The sequence below is a fragment of the Eleutherodactylus coqui genome, chromosome 4, assembly GCF_035609145.1.
Source record: "Eleutherodactylus coqui strain aEleCoq1 chromosome 4, aEleCoq1.hap1, whole genome shotgun sequence".
Taxonomy (NCBI): domain Eukaryota; kingdom Metazoa; phylum Chordata; class Amphibia; order Anura; family Eleutherodactylidae; genus Eleutherodactylus; species Eleutherodactylus coqui.
The window spans coordinates 206,958,683-206,979,207 of NC_089840.1; the positions used below are offsets into that span (position 1 = coordinate 206,958,683).

Sequence of the window (20,525 nt, forward strand, 5' to 3'; positions counted from 1 at the left end):
GCTGCCTAGTAGCATCTCTCGACAGTACAGTATGGTACTACATGTTCTGCACTGTCCTTTACCAGTTCTTGGCCCCAAGGACTGTTTTTTTGATTGTGGAACCCAGCAGGTAGACTGGGATTTTTTTAACTAGCACCACACCTCACATCTCTTGTCATCTCAGTGACCCTTTCTCCTAGCAACCCATCCATGGCATTTAGAGCTCACCTTGGCAGTGTTTTACCAGGCCCACACATCGCACTATGTCTGTGGCAGTCCTCACTGGTGGTAAAAGGAAGACAAGTTAAGGCTGGGTTCACACAGGGCGGAAATCTTGTGAAATGTTCACAGTGTGACCGCATGGAAATTCCACAAGATTTCCGCAGCTTAAGTCCTGAGACATTTGGTGTGGTTTTGAAAGCTGCTTATTCCACTGCGGCCATCTCTCCCTATAGAGTGGAAACAGCTATATAATTGACATGCCGCAGCTTTGAATTCCACGCGGCATGTCAGTTTCAGTGCGGCTTAGATGCAATGGACTGTCCAAGCGTATAGATGAGATTTTTGCAAATCTCATCAACTTTGCTACTTAGTCTCAGGCTTAAGATTGCAGGCAGAATTTCCGTGCAGAAAGTCTGTGCGAAAATTCCACAGCAAATCTGCCCCGTGTGAGCCCAGCCTAAGGCTATGTACACTTTTGCACTCCCTTTTTTTCTTTATTCAAGGTGTCTTTGGAAAGGAAGATTTTTTTTAAATTGGTTTTCATAAAAAATTTCCAACTATTTTCTGTTTGGTTTCTATGCTTGTGTTTTTTTTTCAGGGCACTGCACAATGGAGGACTGACAGATTAGTCAAATCCATCAGTGAAAATAAACTGCACAACAAGGGATTTGTGAGAAACGACCACTCAGAAGCTTCCTGAAGAGACAGAAAGAAATGCCCGCCGGCGAACATGCGCAGTACAGATGATGCCGTGCCGTCGCTAGGCGATGATGTGGAAGCCACAACCTTTCTGCAATGTCATTGCGGAAGAGCCATGGATTGGACGACTTCTATTGACTTTAATAGACGCCGTCTGCGTGGAATCCGCGCTGAAATAGAACATGCTGCGATTTTCCCTCTGCGAGTGGAAAACCGCAATTGATTTCCGCTTGTGCACAGGGAAAAGCAATTTTCAATAGCATGTCTATGGGCAGTATTTGCGACGGAATCCAGAGACGGACGCCCGCTCCGGATTCCGCAATGCAAATACACCCTTGTGCATTTGGCCTAAGGCCCAATGTCCACGTGCGGATTTTAATAATAAAATCTATGACCATAGGAATGCATTAGCATCCCCAGGGCAATTTAAAGCATGCAGATGTGAATTTTTTCCCGGTGTGCGGATTGTACACACCATGCTCCATTTTGGTCTGCGGATCCTGTGGGATGGCTTCCATTGAAGTCAATGGAAGCCGTCATATCCACGGTATAGCCACATTGTGGCTTTGCCATGGATCCGCTGGAAAGCAGGACATTAAAAAAAAAAAGCACTGTGCATGCGTCCGGCACGTCCGGACGTTTCCATCGTGCTGAAGAAAGAAGATCCGTCTGGCGCAGAGGAGATCCGTGCTGGAGTTGGAGATGTAATAAAACTATTTTTTCTCCCAATGTCCGCGGGCACAGTTGTATTCCGCTGCGGGATTCAGCAGTGGAATCCGTGCGTGCAAGTTGAAATTGGGCCTTAGAGAGGAAAACCAACATATCATAACATGATAGTGTTTAATATACAACAATATACATATAAAACAGTCGTTTTAACAGCTGGCTCTTGCCACTTCTTATATCTACAAAGGGTCTCAATGTTTCACTGCCAACTGTTAGATTCAGCCACGTTGGATGCAACCTACTCAAGACTTAACTCCACATACCGCACCTTAGTATATTCTCAGTACTTCAATTATCTGATTCACCACCCTATAAAACTAAAATAATCACATAAACAAAATTGAAGAACTTTAAAAAGGAAGTCAAGCCCTCGGGCTCTATTTATATGATGTAACAGTGGTTTACAACTGCAGCGTCTGCTTTTTAGGGTAGAACACATTCCTCCTCCCCAGACCTTGATGGAAACATTTCTTCTTTTACATAAATGCAATTATAAAGTAAAAAAAAGAATTCCTAAAACGTTTACAAAATAAACAGAAAAGCACAATTCAATGCAACTTTACTTGGTGTGAAAGTAAAGCAATTCTCCATTGGACCATTAACACCCTAGGATCCTGTGAAAGCTTGAGGGGAACCTGTCATGTTGAACAGGCACCATGTTATAGAGCAGGAGGAGCTGAGCAGATTGATATATAGTTTTGTAGGAAAAGATTCAGTAAAACAGATTTTTTTATCCTGCTTATTCTGCGTTTAGAGGTCCAGTGGACAGGCCTATTAGTGATTGACAGCTGTGGCTGTCCACACACTCATACAGGGAAGGCTGTAAGTCACCAAGTAGAACTGCCCATTGGACTCCTATCATTCTGCTCAGCTTAGTATACAATGCTACCCACAAATTGGACTGCAAGTGCTGATTTCCTTAAAGGGGATTTATAGGATTATAAAAGCATGGCTGTTTTTGTCAAAAACAGTGCCAATCCCATCACATGAAGTGGGCAGTACTGTAACTCAGTGTCAGGGCTCAAACCCAGGACTTCCTGCACTCCAGTTGGCAGCTCTCTAAGCCATTCAGGACTTTGACAGCTCCTCTTCTGAACATGCTTCTGTGTTTCCCTGACTGGCTCCATCCTCTTTTTTCCTCCATCTGTACTGTGACCTAAGACTTCCTGGTAAGGGCTCCTGGTTATCCTGACTACTCCCTAGTGACCTCCACGGCTACTATACCCATGGCTCCTATCCAGTGCTGGAAGACACTACACTCAGCCTCATGTACTTTAATGGAATTGAGCTGCAATAACGGACACAACCAATTCAGGGCCCTAGCTGGAGGGGGCAGGTGAGGCATATACTCTGAGTGCAGTCAGGACAGAGAGGTGGGGGGCGCCAGCCCAGCATTTTAAGATACCAAGTGATGCTACACCTGTAACTGTGCCTGGTGGCGGCAGCATCAGATAGTATATTAAACCAGGAACAGCACTTATAATACCAGCCGTCCAGTATCTCCATATTATCAGTGCAGCTCTGTTTGTAGAATGGGAGAAGGACCTGTGAAGACATCACCATCACATGACAAACGTCCAGAGATCCTTCAACCAGTAGTTCATCAGGAGTAAGCAGGTAAAGAGCGAGACTGTTCTTGTACTCTTTACTTTATGCTGTTTAAAATCCTGAGCGATGACCGTTCAGTGTAAGCAGCGGCCATTTAGTATTGAACGGCTGCTGCTTAAAGTGAATGAGAGGGGCGGAGGAGAGTGAGGAGAGAAATCTCCTCCAGCCGCCCCGATGCCCTGCTGGCCGCTTTGTGAGCGAGCCAGCAATACTTGTTCCTGTATAACAGCACGGGAGCGAGTGTATGCAGCTACAAGTGTCGGGTATGGTTAACACAAAAATTCCCCATTGTTCTTTCTTGTTTTTTTCACATTATAAGTGAAATGTTACTTTTATTCTTTGGGTCAATATGATTAGAGTGATACCAAATTTACATAGTTTTTTATGTGCTACTACTTTTCCACAAAAACACAATTTTTTCATTTACATCACTTCCTTTCAAGACCCATAACACTGTTTCCTATGTGAGTTCTTGTTTTTTGCAGGATGAGTATTTTCCATCGATGCCATTTTGGTGTGCATGCAATTTTTTGAACACATTTTATGCTTTTCATTTCTTGCGAGTCAGATGGATAAAAAACAGTAATTCAGTCATTTTTGTAAGTGCTCAATGTGCATTATAAATAATGTTAAAATTATTATTTTGGTAAATATGATTCTGGTGATATCAACTTTATATATTTTTTTAATGGCTTTTGAGCCCTTTGCTTTAAAAAAAAATGTAATTGCATCTCTGCATCATGCTTCTATGACAGCCTAGCCTAAAGCCCTTTAGTGACTGTCGTAAAATCCTGTTTGACTGTCACTAAGGGGTTAAAGGGATTATCCAGGAACATTTAAAAAAAAAAGAGTCAGATTTTTGTAGGGTGTGTATACTTCACCAGGTGGACATCGCTGGATCATGGGAGCAGGTAAGTATATAAAACACATCACCCGGTTCCCTGTCACGCCCTCTAACAGCACTATAACTTAGTGTATTGTGCGATGGGGACATGATATGTTCCCTTTAAGTTTGGAGGAGGGCACGCTAGATCTTTGCCCCAGGTGAAGGAAAGCCTACCTATGCCTCTGCCCTCCAGCATCCCTAAATAAGGGGTATAGGCCTCATGTCCACGGGCAGGTCAGATTCCGCATGTGGGAGCCTGCAGTGAAATCCGACCCTGCCCGCAGCCGAAGGCTGTGCTTACTTGTACAGATTTTCACTGCGGATGTGTGCGAAAGCACCGGTTGGCACGCATGCGTAGTAGAGATCCTTTTTTAAATCTCCTGCTTTCCCACGGAATCCATGGCCGGTCCACAATTCAATTGCAGACAAGCCACGGATCAGACATCTTCCATTGACTTCAATGGAAGCCGTCAGTGAGGGAACCACAGCACAATGGAGCATGCTGAGATTTGTTTTCCGCACTAAAAAGTCCGCAAAACAAATTTGCATGCTTTAATTCAGCTGCGGACGCCCGTGTTTCCTTATGGGCGGCTTGAACTACGGATTATCCGCAATTCACATTTGCCCGTGGACATTGGGCCTTATGTCCTGAAATGTGTCTTCTGTGCTGGTTTACATTCAATAAAAGAGCAGATAGGTTCATTCCTTTCTTAATCATATAGGTTGCGCCACATGCCAGTATTTAGCTCCTCCTCCTCTCGTGCATGTAATATGGGAAGTGGAAATGCCGCTTGCTATATCAGTCCTGGTAATCATGATTCATGTCGATTTTATGTCTGAACTATTTGTACTTTTCAGACGCAGGATAACCTTAGTGTTGCAATACTGGACTATTTTGTTGCAAAAGCTACAGTGTATATAATAACATACAGTACCTAGGAAAGTTCAGAATGTAACATAAGGACTGTGCGAGGCGTCACTGCTCCAATGAACAATACATGTGTTATTAAACATATGATAACATTAAGTGACACTTTTTTTATTCCAAGCACACACCACAAGATAGGGCAGGTCCTATTTTTTTGTACCTGCGATCACACAGGCACAAAAAAAGTGAGACTGAACCCATTAAAATCAATGGGTTCTATTCTCTGTGTTATGATTGTGGTGTATGGCCCCCTGCACACAAGCGGAAATTCTGCAGAGGGAATTCCCGCAGAAATTCCGCCCGTGGAAACTGCCATAGGATTGCATTAGAAAACGCAATCCTTGGCAGATGACCACGATTTGTCCGCACTAAATCATGCGCAGAAAACAAATCGCGGAATACTCTATTTCTGTGCGGGTCTCGCAGAGGCCCGCACAGAGATGTCACTCACCGGGCGCCGGCTCCGCTCTGTGCCGGTTGTCCAGCAGCCGGCACATCAAAGAGCCGGAGCTGCGGGAGAGGTGAGTGCCGCACTGGTCCCTGCAGGCGCTCGGGTCGGGTCCTGCTGCGAGAATTCTCGCAGCGGGATCTGACCCGGCCATGTGCAGGCGGCCTATCACGCTCATCTGTTTAAGCCCTAAAACAGCCATCTGCTTGTAAGCCGCTAAGGGCTCCTTCAGACAGACATACTTGCGCACAATATGCAGTGAATAGAAACCTTTGATTTCAATGGGTTTGGTCACATGCGCATATTTTGCCTGCGCTTTTTTGGCCATGCAAAAAAATATGAACGTGCTCTATCTTTCTGCGCATTTGCGCATCAAACGGCCCCATAGAAGTCAATACACAAGGAAATGTGTGAAACACTGTGTAATTCTGCTGGAAGAAGAACACTAATTAGCCATTTTAATCGGTCCATTTTGTTTGCCGCGCACAAATGAACATGCCCTGCAGGCAGAAAAAGTACAGTAAGATATGCTGATATGAGCGCAAAAAAGCCTCATTCAGGGTGGCTTCAGGCAAGCGTTAGCGCAAATACGCTGGCCACAGCGCTTATTACTGTGATTTTTGCATGCGCAGGGTCAGTTCACACGCACACGTGACACTCTCTTTCTGTGAAATTGATTGGCTATTTAAAACCGAATAAAATCCAGCATTTTTTTCCTGCGTTTCGGACAGTGGCACACCCTTCGCCTTGTGTAGGCTTCTATAGCAGTTTCACTGCGCAAAACGTAGGAACACGGAGAAGGAACTATTTTTTTTGCACACAAAATCTGTGCGTGCAAAACGAGCATATTGAAATCAATGGGTTCTATTCTCTGTGTTTTGCATACGCAGATATTGCATGGGAAACACACCTGTCTGAAGGAGCCCTTTTAGCACAAAAAGGTTGCACTAAGGCATGCTCAGTTGCACCTATGCCCATGTAAAGCCGGCTTAAGGCATCATGCAGGAGGCTGTACAGGGTGCAAAGAGTTGCCCATGTGCCGCGACATGGTGCACCATATATGGGTAATATCCTCCCTAGAAGCAATGCTTTATGTGGCAGGGTAAGCCACACGAGTTATAATATGACTGTGTTTAAAAATAAGTTAAAGAAGCTTCTGAAATTCTTTGACTTGATTTTGCAGGGTTCGCCGCTCCTTTACTTTGGGAGTAAGTTATATATTTCAGTTTGCATGTTGTATACTTAAAACTTTCAACACAGGTGATGCAACTTCTTCAAGGAAACATGACCACATCTTCCTACTATTACATCATTCTCCTACATCCGGATTAAGCTCAAAGATCAAAAAAGAAAAATGATGACTTTTCTTCTTTGTTGTTTTGTTTTAGCTTTCCCCCTTTTGACTTTTATTAACTTTTTTTTAGCCTCGGGGATTGATTTACATTACAGTCTGGTTTAACAGGCTAGTTTCACATGGGTGTTTGGGATTTTGCCATGAGAAAATTGCAGCAAAAATCGCGTTTTTGTTCACTGTGATTTTTGAGCATTAACGATGCCTTTTTTTAAAAAAGAGAATAATCTTGCATTGCATTGCTGGAGCATGCGTTAAAATCGTGTGTTTTGTTAACAAGAAAGTCAATAGGACTTTCTAAAGTTATAATTACAACACAACGCATGTTTGTTGCATTGTGGTGCGATAAAACACAGGCTCCATAGGGATACATGGAAGAGTTAAAAAAAAAATAAAAATTGCACATCGCAGAAAGATAGACTATGCTGCAATTTTTTTTAATCTCTCAACATGGCATCAGTGAAAACATCACTGATGGGAAGGAAGCCATTGTAAATCATTGGTTACCTAAACTGCTTTTTTACTTACTGAGGCCTTAGTCAGACGGGCGATTTTTCGCGCGATTTGCGCATGCGCATGCGGCCGGCGATTTTATAAAACCATTGCTTTGCAATGGTATCGGACACATGAGCGCTTTTTATGCGCTCGTCCGATAAATTATAGAACAAAAAATCGCAGATCGCACCTATCTGCGATCTGCGATTCCTGTTCTCTTCTCTATATGCGCTCAATGGGGCCGGCGGCAGCAGCGCCGACCCCATTGAGAACATATAGAAGACAAATCATTTTTCTCTGCCACAGCTGTAACAGCTGTGACAGAGAAGAACGATGTTTGCCCATTGAATTCAATGGAGCGGCAATACAGCCGCTCCATTGAAAGCAATGGGCTGCCGGCGTGCGCGGGGTGAATTGTCGGGAAGGGGTTAAATATATAAACCCTTCCCTGCAATTCATTCTAAAATGTGTTAAAATAAAAAAAAATTGTATACTCACCTTTCCGCTGTAGCCGCAGTCCAGCCGCAGCCGCTGTCAGTTCTCCTGAACTGCTTCTTGGCACTATTCAGCCGGCGGGGCTTTAAAATCCCCGCCTGCTGAATGATCTGCCTCTGATTGGTCACAGCCCTGACCAATCAGAGGCTAAAAACACTCACACACCCATTCATGAATTCATGAATGGGTGAGTGACTGCTGCCTCTCAGCGCTGAGCCAATCAGGGGCAGGTCTGACTCACATCCATTCATGAATTCATGAATGGGTGTGAGTGAGGCATGCCTCTGATTGGCTCAGCGCTGAGCCAATCAGGGGGCAGGTCTGACTCACACCCCTTTCACACCCACTGCAGGACGGCCGCACGGAGCTCCGGCTGCCGGCAGAAGGTGAGTATACAATTTTTTTAAATTTTAACACATTTTAGGATGAATTGCAGGTAAGGGCTTATATATTTAAGCCCTTACCGACAATTCATCCTGGGCTCGCCCGCAGCGCATTGCTTTCAATGGAGACGGCTGTATTGCCGTCTCCATTGAATGCAATGCGCTGGACAGCTCCGGCCCGTTTCTAATGAAACGCGGCTAGGAGCAGATTTTCGGGTGATTTGCGGGCGACTTGTGCGCACCAGTCACGCAATTTGCGGATGTGCATCCGTCATGCGATCCGCAAATCGCGCGAACAATCGCCCGTCTGACTGAGGCCTAACGCATCAGGCGAAAATCGTGTGATTTCCTTGCCCCTATAAAAACCACCCTCAGTCTTTTGACTTCTTAACTCAAAAAGTGCTTGAATGTTGTAATATATGCCATTCGGGCTGGCATCACATGGGCCGACCTTTCCCCACCCGCGACATGCAGCTCCCTTCCCCTGAATAAAGCACCCACAGGGTTCATGTGATTGGGCAGCATAAACCTGATGATACAATCCCTTTAAAGTGTCACTATCATTTTGTTCTCCTACCCAAACTTGCATGTGGCATGGAAGGTCACTGGACGCAGGTGGAGCAATACATTGCTAAGGTGACTGTACAATGCCTGAATGGCTCCTATTAATTAAAACAGGGCTCATGGAGGAAACTCTTTAGGTCTTAGCAACTGTATTGATTGACATGTGCCCTGACTAACCTCACCGGATATACAGTAAGATCAGACTAAAGAACAATGATAGCTAGACTTCAATTAATGTATAATGAAAAGCTATGCAATTTTGCAATTAATGTATAATGAAAAGCCATTGGGGGAATAAAAGAATGCAGGCTATCTATAAGCAGAGAGATGGTGTGGGAATTCAATTAAATGAATTCAAGCCTCAAGGTCCAGATGAATTACATCCTAGGATACTAAGGTAAGCAGCAGAGGTGATTGCTGAACCACTTGCCATAATCTTTGAAAAATTCCCGGTGAGCAAGAGAAGCCCCAGAAGATTCAAAAAGGGCAAATGTTGTCCCTATCTTCAAAAAAGGTGGATCCAGGAAACTTCAGGCCTGTGAGCCTGACTTCTATACTGGGAAAGATCGTTAAACAAATTATTAAACAGCATGCATGCAAGTACTTAGATAAAAATGGAGTAATTAACCAGAGCCAGCATGGGTTTGTAACAAACAAGTCATGCCAGAAAAATCTAATTTCCTTCTATGACAGAATCACTGACTGGATTTGGGTTGATCAGAGAAATGCAGTGGATATAGTATATCTTGACTTTAGTAAAGCATTAGACTAAGTATTTCATACTATACTTATTGAAAAAATGACCAAATATGAGATTGACAAGTCAACTGTTAGGTGGATACACAATCGGCTGAATGATCGTACTCAAAGAGTGGTCATAAATGGCTGCATATCCAAGTGAGTATACCACAAGGTATCAAGTGGGGTACCACAAGGCTCTGTCCTAGGCCCAGGGTTGTTCAACATTTTTAAAAATGATCTGGAGGAGGGAATTGATGGGAAAATGATCAAATTTGCCGATGACACAAAGCTAGGAGGGATAGCTAACACTAGGGAAGAGAGGGAGAGAATTCAAAAAGATCTAGGAAAGTTTGAACAGTGGATGGTGACTAACAGAATGGTATTTAACAAGGAGAAATGCAAAGTTCTACATCTGGGCAAGAAAAATAAAAAAAGCACATAAAGAATGGGAGGAATTGGGCTAAGCAGCAGCACATGTGAAAAAGACTTGGGTATACTAATAGATCATAGACTGAACATGAGTCAACAATGTGATGCAGCAGCCAAAAAGGCAAACACAATCCTGGGATGTATTAAGAGAAGTGTAGAGTCTAGATCACGTGAGGTAATTTATCCCCCTTTACTCTTCCTTAGTCAGACCTCATTTGGAATACTGTGTCCAGTTTTGGGCACCCTACTTTAAAAAAGACATAGACAAACTGGAGCAAGTTCCAAGAGTTACTAAGATGGTGAGCGGTTTGCAAATCATGTCCTATGAGGAATGGTTAAAGGATCTGGGGAAGTTTAGCTTGCAAAAAAGAAGGCTGAGAGAAGAATTAATAGCTGTCTACAAATATCTGAAGGGCTGTCACAGTACAGAGGGATCAGCTCTATTCTCATTTGCACAAGGAAAAGACTAGAAGCAATGGGATGAAACTGAAAGGGAGGAGACACAAATTAGATATTAGACAGTGAGGTGATTAATGAGTGGAAGAGGTTGCCACAGGATTGGCTTCTCATTGTTTGTGCTCTTCCCATCTACCTGGTCAATAGGCAATTGCTCTGCAGATATAACCAGGATGCTCCTGGTGGTCAAGTCCAACCCATCCAAGAGGAGGGCAAGGGTGAAGACCAGAAGCTCTCAAAGGTCCACTAAAGTTGAGAGACTAGTGCCAAGACCAACTACTATCACCTCGTAGACAGATGAGCTAGACCACTCGTGTGACATCTGAATTGTAAACATCCAGTGATTGAACTAATTCTTGTCTGGTTTCAAAAACCCAGTTTTTGTACAGTTCATGCTTTTCTTGAAATGTTCTTTTAACATTCTAAAGTTCTATGCATTGATTTACCTGAAAATTAGCCTTCTACAAAACCTTGATGACCATACGCCAGAGGTCTCTGTTATATGAGTGCGATGTATCACTTGATATTTTGCATTGCAAAAATCTTTTATTATGTGCTACTCAGTTTTTTGAGATAAGAATGAAACACGGAAATTACATGAACTGTGGTTAATACCAGTTTATCACATAATCATATATACTGTAAACTTCCTTCCTCAACTCAGAATAGTCTTGTCACGTACTATCATTTTTCTTATTCTAACTTGGAAAATGTTGAAGACTGTTGCGTATATTGTGAAATTATATTAAAATATGTGGAAATGAAAGTTGGCCCTTCTTCTCTAATATATATATATATATATATATATATATATATATGACTAGATACTTTTTAGCATTTTGTATGGAGTTGTAATTATATAGTAGAGAACAGAATTAGAATACTATAACAGAACTGTTACTAGACAGTACTACGCTATAGACAAGTCCGGGTTAGACATCATAGATAAATGTCAGGAACCATAGTCATTGCACACAACGTACTGTACAGTGATTGCGCAATCAAAATGGTTAAGTAGATCAGATAAATGTACAGCATAGGAAAACTTCAAGGTTTCCACTGTTCAGTCGCGGAAATAAGTATTTTTTAAGCATCTTCAGAGACATGGAGTGTATCTATCTATCTATCTATCTATCTATCTATCTATCTATCTATCTATCTATCTATCTATCTATCTATCTATCTATCTATCAGGAGTTAGTGAATGGTCTAGCTAGGATTGCAAGTTTGCCGAATGAGTCTAAACTCACTTAAGAGGGGTTTCTGGTACACTAAAGGGGTTGTACCAAAGTTGACTTTTATCATCTATGCATAGGATAGCTGATAAAAGTCTGATCGGTAAGGGTCTCGCTGATGAGACCCACACAGATCCTGAGAACGGGTGTCCTGTAAGCTCTTCTCATGACCCACAGTGACGTCAGATTAAATGGAGTGGCGGTCACACATTCGCAGTGCCTCTCCATTCATTTCAATAGGGCTGACAGAAATAGTCAAGCGCAAGCGCCCAGCTATCTCCCGCAATCCCATTGAAAATGAATCGATGCTTTCAATTTTCCCCTCACTGTAGGGAAAGAGGGAGATGGGACCTCTCTTTTTGGGAATGGTGGGGGTCTCAGCCATGAGACTTCTATAAATCAAACTTCCATCACTTATCATATGAGTAGCTGATAAAAGTTGATTTTGGTACAACACTTTTAATATACTGTTCTCACATCAGATGTAGCTAAAACAGGCCCACTTGCTGAAGATGCAGTCCTCTACATCAGGGGTATCAAACTCATTTTGACCGGAGGCCACATCAGCATTATGGTCGCCTTCAAAGGGCCGTTTATAAGTGCTCATTTATACAGGTGTATTTGCATTCCGTATTACGAGTATATTTTTTAAACGCGTGATACAGACAGCTTAATATCATTGATTGGGATATTCAGATATGCGTTTTTCACGTGTATATTTTATGCACATGAAAAAAAATTGCAGCATATCCTATTTTGGTCCGAATACACAGTGAATGCGCATATTTTTGTTCTGTGAAAACACTGCATATTTCACGTAATTGAATACACCCGTGTAAATGAGCCCAAAGTGTGACTACTCCTTGGATCAGTTTCTGACAGTCGGAGGCTCAACTACACTCCACATTATAGTGCATAGTTGCACCTGTATGAAGGCAATTTCTTCCCCTTCGCCAGCAATAGCGGGAAGATAGATCCTGCCCGATCTTATCCAAACTCGTAGTTAATACTACATATGGTAAAGGCAAGTCCTATATTTTCTCACCAGTATTTTTAATGCCTGAGAATCCCGATAGTGAAAACTAAACCATTGTAATCAATGGTTTCGTTTTGTCTCATTATGATAATCACGGCCACATAAGAGGAGAAAAACATGTTCATGTGAAACTGCCCTTAACATGACCATGGAGCTCTATGCACTATGATGGGGTTTCTCTTTACCTTTTTAGCACCGAGCTTCCTCCCTTGGAGGGTGGCTAGGGTGCCCGGGTCAGAGCTGAGCCACCACCTGTGAGCTGCTGAACAGAGGGTTGTGAGATGTGCGCCAGAGCTCAGACTCCAAGATGGCACTCGTTCCCTGTGATGGCATTGCCCACTCTGCCAAGCGATGGCTGCATTCTCCGGGGAAAGTTGAGAGTCAGGCCTTCTGCATCCAGTCCTCATCGCAGGCTATATAAAATGAAGTGGAGGGCCGGATTCGACTGACAGACTTTGAGTTTGACACGTGATCTGGATATAAGATATGCTCAGTATCAATCAAGGGAATAGGACTGATCTGCCGAAGCAGCACAGCCCTACTTAAAGGTAGGGTACTGTGCCCATGTAAGCGGACTACACGGCATTCTGTATGAGGCCATGCTCATGAAAAACGTTCTGATACTAAAAGCTCTATGACTAAGCACAACAAGCGATATCCAATCTGCAAAAATAGTTTGTGATCACTGACCACATGAAAGCAGGCTAGACAGTCACACAAGGCTGTCAGAGAACATACTTAGATTGCTAGTTTTAATATGAAATGAAATGGCTATTTACATTTCATGAAATATTCCAGTTTTTTCATTGCTTTCAATAAAAAAATCTCCATTACTCTAATTTCAGTAAATGTTAAAAAGACGAGCTGATGGACCGCTTTGCATCACAGGACACCTTCCCAGTCCTTGAGTATCACCATACTCAGCAGTAACTGAAGTGTACAGTGAGCCCGTGCCGTTACCTGCGGGCCGTGAGTCGTGCCATTTCAGTTTGTACAAAATACCTGATCTGAGTACTGGAAGTGCAGATGTACAAATTGAAGACCATCATTTTGCATTCCGCTCTGAGGGCAGCAGGAGGTAGTGACAGTCACACCAATTATAGCGATATGTCTGCTTTGTAGATCTGTGAAGTAGTTTGGGAGAAACTTACATTATATCAGTAGCAGCACATACCATATGTAGAGGACTACAGAAAGTAGTCTTGAATATTCATAACCTGCAGCTAACAATGCCCACCCTGCCATCTAGTCAATGACTGGGTGGAGTGCAGGGTGAGCAGAGCTAGCTGCAGCTCATGAATGTGCAGAACTAGTTCTGTGTCTGGCTGCTTCTAATAAAATGCAAGTTTCTCCCAAACTACTGCACTGATACATACAGCAGACATATCACTATAATCAGTGTGACAAGCACTACCTTACACTGTCAGAGGCGAGTACAAAAAGATAGTGAGAGATTCCCTTTAACCCCTTAAGGGCCAAGGTGTTTTGGTGCTACCGGACTAGATACTTCTTATAGATTTTACTCATGTGGTGGTTTTAGGCTGGGTTCACATGGGGCGGATTTGCCGCGGGAATTCCGTGCGGAATTTCGCCGCGGCAAATCCGCATGCGGCCGCTAATCCCGGGATTAGCCAGCCATGTGGACAAGATTTCTCAGAAATCTCGTCCACACGGGACGGCAAATCCACTGTGGCTAAGCCGGCAGAAGCCGCCGCTGCGGCGTGGATTTGCCGACCGCGACATGTTAATTTTTTTTTCTTTATGCTGCGGCCGCGCTCTCCTCTATGGGAGCGCCGGCCGCAGTGGAAGAGCAAGTGGCCGGGCCACTTCAAAACCACCGTGGGTTTTGAAGCAGCGGTTCTCCCGGTGGAAATCTCGCGGTTTTTCGCTGCAGCCAAACCGCAAAATTTCCGTCGAGAATCCACCCTGTGTGAACCCAGCCATAAGGTTCTATTTTTTATTTCTTCTGCTACCAAAATTATTTTTGATGCATTTTTTTCTGTGACATATTGGGCTATTTCTTTTATGTCTTCTTTTCACAGAATTTTTCATATAAGACCTCTAAGGGACATTCACAATGTCATTTTTACACTGTAACTAGGGTGTCCATAGGAGCAGCATCCATAGGAGCCCTCCTTATAGGAGAAAACATCCCCTTGTAGTGACAGTAGTCACTGACAGAGCTGATCTGGGTTTGCTGAGACCCGGCAGCTCTGCCATACTAGAGGGGGCACTTTGCGATCATGTGATTGCCACGTCAAATAGCGGAAGCAGTATTTCCGCTTTCTCATTGAGCGCTATGTAGCCTGCAAAATAGAAAGGCAGAAGCTGTTAAAAACTTCGTTTGACTTCTCCTCTGTGTCCTTGGCTGTCACTGAAATCTGAGGACATGACCCGCTCCTGCTAGATTGCAGGACCAAGAGCTTTAATCTTGCGCTGTATTTTTACTATCTTCCAAGATTAAAGCCCAGCACTAAGTGCTGTATATTTTCAGCGCTTGGTCCTTATTGGGTTAAAGGGGTATTGATAGTGTCGTTGTTCTGGGTGTAAATACCACAGTAGCACCCATGGCAGCTGCTACAGGGGCCACTCATGCGCAAAAGTGTTGTTCCTCTTTCTAGGGAAGACTGTGCTGACTAACTGCTGTCTAACTCCTTGTTCTGCTTTGCATTGCAGATCTGATGTACAGATGTGGCAATCATTACCAATAATGGTGCATTGTGATAATGCGATTTACAACATAGCAGTTAGAGATGAGCGAACGTACTCGGATAAGCACTACTCGTCCGAGAAATGTGCTTTATCCGAGTACCTCCCCGCTCGTCCTGAAAGATTCGGGACGCGCTGCGGAGCGGGGAGCTGCAGGGGAGAGCCGGGAGGAACGGAGGGGAGATCTCTCCTTCTCTCCCGCCCGCTCTGCCCCGCTCCCCGCTGCGACTCACCTGTCAGCAGCGGAGCACCCCAAATCTTTCAGGACGAGCGGCGAGATACTCGGATAAAGCACATTACTCGGACGAGTAGTGCTTATCCGAGTACGTTCGCTCATCTCTAATAGCAGTACATTGCAGTTATCATATTCAAGGGCGGACATAGAGTGCTGAAGGTCCCTGTATGGGGAATGATGCATACCCCCAAAAAAGATTAAAAAAGAAAAAAAATCTGTGATTGAGATATATATATATATATATATATATATATATATATATATATATATGTATATGCCTAACCAATGAGGCTGGGCCCATAGCAAGTTCTTTTTAGGACACACTTTCCTGTCAAGTCACGCTTAACAAGAGAGAAAAAAAATTGTTTGCCAAGTGTGCCTTTACCTCTATGTACATAGGGTGCTTTTACACGGGAGTACTTGTTGGGTACAGATGCCCAACAAGTCGTCCCAGTTCCTGTGCTTTCAGCCCGCCCGCCTCCATTCACAGTAAGCAGGCAGTTATTAATAAGTGAATGGCTGCCTGTTTACACGGACCAATTGTTCAGTTTTCTGCATGTAGAAACCGAACAAGATGCGAACAAATTCTCATTCGCCGTTCAGTTGGCGCATGCATTTACCTCGAATTATAATTGTCCGGATTCCGGCTGTGTGTGGGAATCTGAACGATTTATCAGTCCGTGTAAAAGGGGCCCTAAGGTCGCTCTCAAGCACACTCCTTTTTACCACTATTAGCGCAGCGTCCCTAACCCCGTGCTAAACACGGTACAATGCTCCCATTGATTTTAATGGGGCTTCTCAAACTTGTGCTCGAACTCAGTGCTTGTAACAGCGCAATTTTCAAGCGTTGTTTTATTTTTCAGTGTTTTCACATTTTTTAACGCATCCCATCACAATGATGAGGTGCATTAAAAAGTGTTGTCAAACGCTGTGACCTGTTCAAAAATGCTGCTCGAAATCGCAGTAAAATGCCATAGTTCCTAGCGGCGTTTAACTGAACGCTTGTGTGAGAGTGGCCTAAGGGATAGTGTAGCAAGCAGCTAAGCACTGATGTGTTACTCCAGACTAGACAGCTAAGTTAGGACGCCTTCACGTGGGGGTAGGCATTTTTGCTCAAGCCTTAACACAATGTATTTTCACAATGAATTAGGTTTTTTGTGTGCATATCAGCGTATTTTACTGCAACTTTTGCGCCTGCAGGGCATGTTTCTTTTTTGTGCATGGGACACTACCACGCCCCAATTTAAATGGCTATCTAACATAATGAATTTCAGGTGCATTCAGGGGAATTGTTCACCTGTCCGGAACCACCCTGAGTGTCTTGGCTGCGAGCCAGCGTGCATGCACAGTGCAGGAAATGATGCGCCGTCTCGCCGCATAGGCGCGGACCCATGATGATTTCAAAAGTGACATCACCGCGGATCGGACAGCTTCCATTGAAGCTGTCCGTGCGATTCCCCACACCAAATACAGCATGTTGCAATTTTCCCCTGCGAGTGGAAAATCACAGATGATTTCCGCTCGTGGGCAGTGAAGAATCACAACACACGCCTGGCAATGCATGCAAAAATAACAGGGCTGCCAACCGAAACACAAATGTAACTGCATTGGAGAAAAATGTTCACTTTCCCTCACACATTTTTAATTTCTGATCACTAATGCCATTGACTTTTCCACACCTCCTTGCCCTCCAACATCATTCCAAATAATAATTAGCAATCTTTGTATCTCAAATGCACATTTTAAGTCCTGCTCTGGATCCACAGGGAATGCCTGGGAAAGGACCAGAAACATCACTTTTTGATCAAATTAGTATATATAGTACCACAAAAAAATCTGTAACATGTGACAGGTGTGTTACAGGAAGCGTATCATTTCTCCTTGAGGAGAGCACCTAGAAGGTGTGAGGAGACTTAAAAGGCCATGCATGCTCCTCTGGGAAATATGCAAATGGAAAGATGGAACAATACCTCTGCAGCACCATCTATTGGAAGGCAGCATTGCTGCAAGTCAATGTTAGACTCTTTAGACAAGCCTTGTAACAATAATTGGGAATTGAAAACCAAGCCAGAATCTACACACAGACAGCTGTTTTATTTTTTTCCCGCTCATCAGTGTGCAGTAGGATCCTGGCTTGGCTAGTAAGAGGCCTGAGACGTGGGTTTGGAAGGGTATCATCATTCCTTAAGGAGAGCACCAAGAAGGTGAGTGAGGAATCTTAGAAGGTCATCCACGCTCTTCTGGGAAATATACAAGTGGGAAGATGGAACAATACCTCTGTAGCGCCACGTATTGGAAGACAGCAGTCCTGCAAGTCAATGTTAGACTTTTTAAACAAGTCTTATAACAATGACTGGGAATTGTAAGCCAAACCAGAATACCATACACAGACAGCTGTTTCTGGGCTTTTGCCTCTCATCAATGTGCAGTAGGTTTCTGGCTTGGCTAGTGAGAGACAGAAAGCGAGGAGAGGTGAGTGTAGGATTGTTTGCTATGTTTGGCCATGAGAAAGATAGATTTAAAACAATTATCAGACAACCCCTTTAAGCCCATATAAAACAGCGAGGGATTGTTAATACTCATGAAGTTGTCTGGAACAATGGTTCATCATGAGTACAGTATTTGCATATTTGAATAATTTGCCTATATATAAGTGTGAATTCTCTGAACCAAGTATAGACAATGTCATGTAGTAGTGTCGTCATATGTGTACTAACATTGTCGGGAAAAATAAAAGTAGCTTAGAGGCAATTTCACTAGAGGGACTATTCACGTACATGCAAAGTGCTGTAGGGAGATAAGACAACACAATAGGAGGCATTTATGATATGGAAATGGCAATGGTGACAAGCTTCTGTAACGTACAGTAGCTGCCACAACATTGAAAGTAATTAAACTGACTAAGGTGCCCCGCGGCTTCACACGGGCGTATTTGTGTGCGCAATTTGCAATAAATAGGACCCATTGATTTCAATGGAGTTGTTCACATTTCTGTATTCTGCATGTGCAGTTCGGTCGCGTACAAAAAAAAAAAATTAGAACATGTTCTATATTTCTGCACATATGCACACCAGAGGTCCCCATAGGAGTCAGTGGGTGGGGGTGCAAAGACACGCGCAACATGCAAGAAAATGCGTGAAATGCTACGTAATTGCACTGGAAAAAGAATCCATTTCAATCAGTACATTTGTTTGCTAGTCACAAATGAACATGTCCTGCGGGGCAAAGACAACAGTACAGTACACCAATGCACGTGTCCAAAAAATTATAATTTGTTCCATAGAAACAGCGCTCAGGAGCGCACAAAGGCGCTTGTATGAAGCTGAACATTTACACGTGCATTGGTGCTGAGTATTTATGCACTGGCATTGCATTTTTCCACGCCTGTGCATGTCTTACTGTATTTTTTTTCTGCGCACATGTCTGGCACATTTGTGCGTGCAAAAAAAAGCCATGCAAGCATGCTCCCATCGATTTCAATGGACAATTGAGTTAAATTAGTTTGGTATGTGCTATGTTTGTGTGCAATGTGCATGAAAATAGAACACGCTGCATATTTTTTTCTAAAACAAGATACCTATGCAAAATACACTCATGTGAATGAACCCAGTGAAATAAATGGGTTTTATTTAATGCGTTTTAATATATTGCGCACATTGAGGCACATGACGAGTCAGATCACACATGGAATATTTTGTACAGTTTTGGGCACTCAAGAAGGACATATCAGAGCTTGAGCAGGTACAAAGGTGGGCAACTAAAGTAATAAATGGGATTGACGGACTACAATACCCAGAGAGGTTATAAAAATTGGGATTATTCAGTTTAGAAAAAAAGACGGCTGAGGGGCGACCTAATAACTATGTATAAATACATCAGGGGACAATACAGAGAATGAGATCTCTCCCATCATCTATTTTTACCCAGGACTGTAACAAGGGGGCGCCCTCTACATCTAGAGGAAAGAAGGTTTCTACATTGACGTAGAAGGTTCTTTACTGTAAGAGCAATGAGACTATGGAACTCTCTGCCTGAGGATGTGGTGATGGCGAACTCACTAAAAGAGTACAAGAGGGGCCTGGGCGCCTTTCCTGAGTGTTACAACATTATATGTTATATCACTGATTACTTCAGAAGGCTCAGTGATCCAGGGATTATTCCGATTGCCAGATTGGAGTCGGAAAGGAATATTTTTCCCTTAGGGCTCCTGCACACTTGCGTTTTTCTTGCGCGTTTTTTTCACGCAATTTAGCTACTTTTTTTCATGTGATTGTCAATGGGACTTTCTAATGTTAAAAACGCATCGCACAAAAATTGCAAAGCACAAACTTGCGATGTGTTTTTAACATTAGGAAGTCCCATTGACAATCGCGTGAAAAAAACACAGCAATAAGAAAAACGCAAGTGTGCAGGAGACCTTAAAATGAGGAAAATTAGCATCTAACTTATTGGGATTTTTTTTTTACCTTCCTCTGGAGGAACTTTGTAGCATTATAGGCTAAACTAGTTAGAAATGTGTTATTTTTTCAGCCTTTCACACTATATTACTATGTTAGTCAAAAGACTAAAATCAGCTATGGCCACATCTTCACTGTACGGCTGGGCTCACACTGGGCGGATTTGCGTGGAAATTCCTCCTTTCCGCTGCGGCCGCGCTCTCCTCGCACCTGGCCACAGCTGAGAAGCAAGCGGCCAGGCCGCTTCAAAACCCGCGGTTAAGCGCCAAGGGTTTTGAAGCAGCGGATTCCTGGTAGAAATCTCACGTTTTTTCGCTGCGGCCAAGCTGCGAGATTTCCGTCCGGAATCCGCCCAGTGTGAACCCAGCCCAATGGTCCTGTAAAGCAAACAATTGGTGGCTTTATTTAAAAAATATAGAGCAATACTATTTTGGAACTATATT

The 20,525-nt window shown here is 43.4% G+C and overlaps 1 protein-coding gene across 1 annotated transcript in view; it reads right to left on the bottom strand.

Annotated features, from left to right (window-relative positions):
- The window catches only part of ALOX5 (arachidonate 5-lipoxygenase), a 58,213-nt gene that overhangs the window by 37,202 nt on the left and 486 nt on the right, over positions 1-20,525 (bottom strand). The window lies entirely within an intron of this gene.